General features: G+C 32.7%; 1 long non-coding RNA gene across 1 annotated transcript; it reads left to right on the forward strand.

Moving 5' to 3' along the window:
- Nucleotides 1–463: 463 nt before the first annotated feature.
- On the forward strand, nucleotides 464–3,199 carry LOC137001130 (uncharacterized). The gene is made up of 3 exons (XR_010891258.1): nucleotides 464–1,199; nucleotides 1,292–1,345; nucleotides 3,024–3,199. It is a non-coding gene; the product is annotated as an uncharacterized lncRNA (long non-coding RNA).
- Nucleotides 3,200–3,762: the final 563 nt, after the last annotated feature.

Below are 3,762 nucleotides of genomic sequence, written 5' to 3' on the forward strand. Positions count from 1 at the left end.
TTAAAGTATTGTTATATTAAAGTAACGGATTTATGAAAATTATGTTATAATGAATGTAGATATGTTTAGGAAGTAAAAAGAATTCAAAATTAAAAGTATTAAAAAATATTAAGTAAATACAATATTTCATAGATCTGTTGCTTTAAGATGGATAATCAACGATAAATTAATTGATATTTCACTTTAGAATTCATGCAATTATTTGTCGCTTTATTATATGTATAATGAAGATATACATAAGCTTATAAAACAATCTTTTTTGCTACTTTCATTATTTCGTTATTTTATCATATCATAAAATGTTAACTACAAGATATAAGATTGACTGAAAATTTTAAAATACACACAGAAAGAAAAAAGAGAAAACATAGAAAATGCTTTTTATAAAGTTTTAAGTGAAATATAAAGTTTTTAGTTAAATTTTTCTTTATGGTGTTTTCATATACGTTAAATAGAGCTATACTAAGTATACTCTACAAGTCTAAGAAAGAAGGGTTTGTGGATTTATTTATGAAATATTCAGAATGTGCCGATAACGCGTGCGAGAGAGAAAGCGTGGTAGTGAGAGAGAGAGCTCGTAGACTACAGAGCGTATGTAAACAACCCCACCAAACTTCCCCGCGCTGTGAGTAAACAAAATTCCAACGTGCTCTATGTCCTCTCTCTCTCACTACCACGCTTTCTCTCTCGCACGCGTTATCGGCACATTCTTTTCCCCTACTCCTAAATTACCCATCGACACGACCTTATACAAATGAATCCTTGCTCCTGGACTGTTACTATTCGCACGGCGACACTTGAGTGAGGCAAACCGTTCGCGTATCGGTGCGTTATCTCTCCCAACTACCCCCAATTCCTATTACTTCTCACAGTTTTTTCATTTTCCTCCCCCTTTTCTATCGTTACCTGTTGCGTACACGGCAACGTGTCGAACGCATATTCCGTGCGATGAGCGATATTCACGTTTAACTTTTGTCCTAATATAACAAAATACGCGTCGGGAGTGTCGGTTAAAATATCGTATGATTATTATAATATCGTTCCGCCGTAATTTCCCAGTAATATAAAACGCGGAGTGCCGTTTAAAGTGCCGTGCGATTTTTGTATCAACGTCGCGATCGCGTGTGAATACTTTAGAGACCACTGAGAGGAGGAGGAGGCTCAGGAGGAGCATCGGGCACCGGCGGAGCAACTTTACGGTAAATAATAAATCATTCATTTGTTGAAAATATTGTAAATACTCATTATTTTGAATGCAACTATAATCTTGATTTATTTTCGTATTTTATAGATCAACTATGCTGATCAACAGAACGACAACTCTGCTGCTGCGCATCATGTACCGGTGAGTAAAGATCAAATTATCTTTGTTTTAATCAAAGTGAAAGTATCGAAAGTTTTCCTATAATTAAACTAAAATTATTTTATGTAATAATAATCAAATTTTGTTCAATTAACATCTGTTTAATGTGTAATTTCGTATCGGCAGAGTGTTACTTGGTAAATACAAAAAAGACGTACTGACAAGAATGTTATTAATAGCTCTTTTTTGTTGTTAACAATCATATATATTATACATCCTTGGTTCTCGAATGATCACAAAGAATTTTTAATCGCGTTAGACGTTAGAAAAAAAATTTGCAAATTTCTTTGTAATTATATTGCAGTTAAAATTGATACGAACGCTATAATTCTTTATAATTACATTTTATCTCAAAGTACGTACATAGTTTTTATAATATGTTGGACTGAATATCGTTCAGTATAATTAATCGAGATTGCTAGAATTGTAATTTTGTAATTTATTGTTCTAAAATTTTTGTATTTTTTTATTTGCTGAATTTTTGTATGAACTTTCACGATTGTGCTAGTTTTGTATCTTTCTATACAAGGCAAATTTCTTATTCAACGAACACTTTTAGTTTATGTGATCATCGGAGATTTATTTACGGCATTTTGTAAAAATAAAATTAAAAAAACGATTTGTGGGAAAATATGCGCATGAAAAATCAATAGTTCGATAATTTTATATACGATTGTAGTAATCAGTAACGTGGAATTTTAGAGACGCGCTGATAAAAGTCTCTCAACAATTCACGTAAAATCTTGTACAGCGACTCATTCATTGCATTATTTTGTGCTGTGACTTCGATTTAAAGTATTTCATTGTATAAAAATCAACTTATCTACTTATAGCAGTTATCACTATACAAAAGTTTATAGTTTGCAAAATATGTTAGATTATTGATTGGAAAAGAATAATTGAACGTGTCTCGTCGCTACGCTTTTTGCACTCATATCGAGGAAACTCCGCAATAATTTTGTATTTCATTCAATTTGTAATCACAGTATCCACGGAAAAGAATAATTAATTGTATACATGTATTATTGATAGATATTTGGCTGGCAGTCCCTACATTTATGAATAAACGTTAATCTTACATAAATTAAATATTTATTGTCCAATCCAAACTTTTAATCTCAGAAATATATAATTAGATTTGTTTAGATTTATGCATTATGTATTAAGACAAACTTTACAGAAAAATTTTTCTTATTACATAATGCACAAATCTAAACAAATCTAGTTAATATATTTCTGAGATTAAAAGTTTGGATTAAACAATAAATATTTAATTTATGTAAGATTAACGTTTATACATTTATTATTTATTGATAAATATTTGGCTGGCAGTCTCTGTACATTTATGAATAAACGTTAAAACGTGAAAACACCATAAAGAAATTTAACTTAAAATTTTATAAAAAGCATTTTCTATGTTTTTTCTTTTTTCTCTCTGTGTGTATTTTAAAATTTTCAGTCAATTTTATATCTCGTAGTTAACATTTTATGATATGATAAAATAACAAAATAAAGAAAGTAGCAAAGAAGATTGTTTTATAAGCTTATGAAATATTGTATTTACTTAATATTTTTTAATACTTTTAATACTGCGCAGTAATTATTTTATAATTATGAAATGTTTCAAACACTAATCTGCATTTATTTTTTTATTTTACAGATCAACTTTGTGCGCGTAATCGGTGCTACAAAATATATTCGTTCCGTCGTATAGTATAACAAAATGCGCGTCGGGAGTGCCGTTAATGCCGAGAGTTATAGCGAATCTATAGATGAACGCATTTTTGCTGTATGACAAATATTGGGACACGATTTTTTTTTACTTTAGGCTTGGCTCAGGGGGGAAAGGTCGCTTTCAATCATAAAATCTCCACTACGGCAGGGCAATCTTCGGTTCTACGTGCAGCGCGCTAGTTGTACAGATAGCCGGACTGTCGAAGGTAGTCGAGGACGGCTACCGGAGTTAGTCAAACGCTACCGATTGCTTTTCAGATGTCTTGTATCTAGTCGGTTGATTGCATGACTAATCGCACCTCATCTTCTTCGAGCTTACCTTTGCCCTCTGTTTTGAGAGAATCGTGCCCCAATTGATAAATGTGGTCGTCTGAAACGCGGACGAAATTCGCGCGTAACGTCGCAGCTTGGACAGTTCGGTTCGATTCGCCTGCGATGTCGGGAGTGTCGTTTTAAGTATCGCGCGATTTTCGTATTCAGGTACGCATGCGAGCAATGCATGCGCCGCGAACGCGTGTGATTCAGTGTAAGTGCTTCGAAGGACCACTGAGAGGAGGAGGAGGCTCAGGAGGAGCATCGGGCGCCGGCGGAGCAACTTTACGGTAAGCAATAATTCATTTATTTGTTGAAAATATTGTACATTAAAATATTTGAAAGACAAAATA

The sequence above is a fragment of the Linepithema humile genome, chromosome 7 (assembly GCF_040581485.1).
Source record: "Linepithema humile isolate Giens D197 chromosome 7, Lhum_UNIL_v1.0, whole genome shotgun sequence".
NCBI classification, from domain to species: domain Eukaryota; kingdom Metazoa; phylum Arthropoda; class Insecta; order Hymenoptera; family Formicidae; genus Linepithema; species Linepithema humile.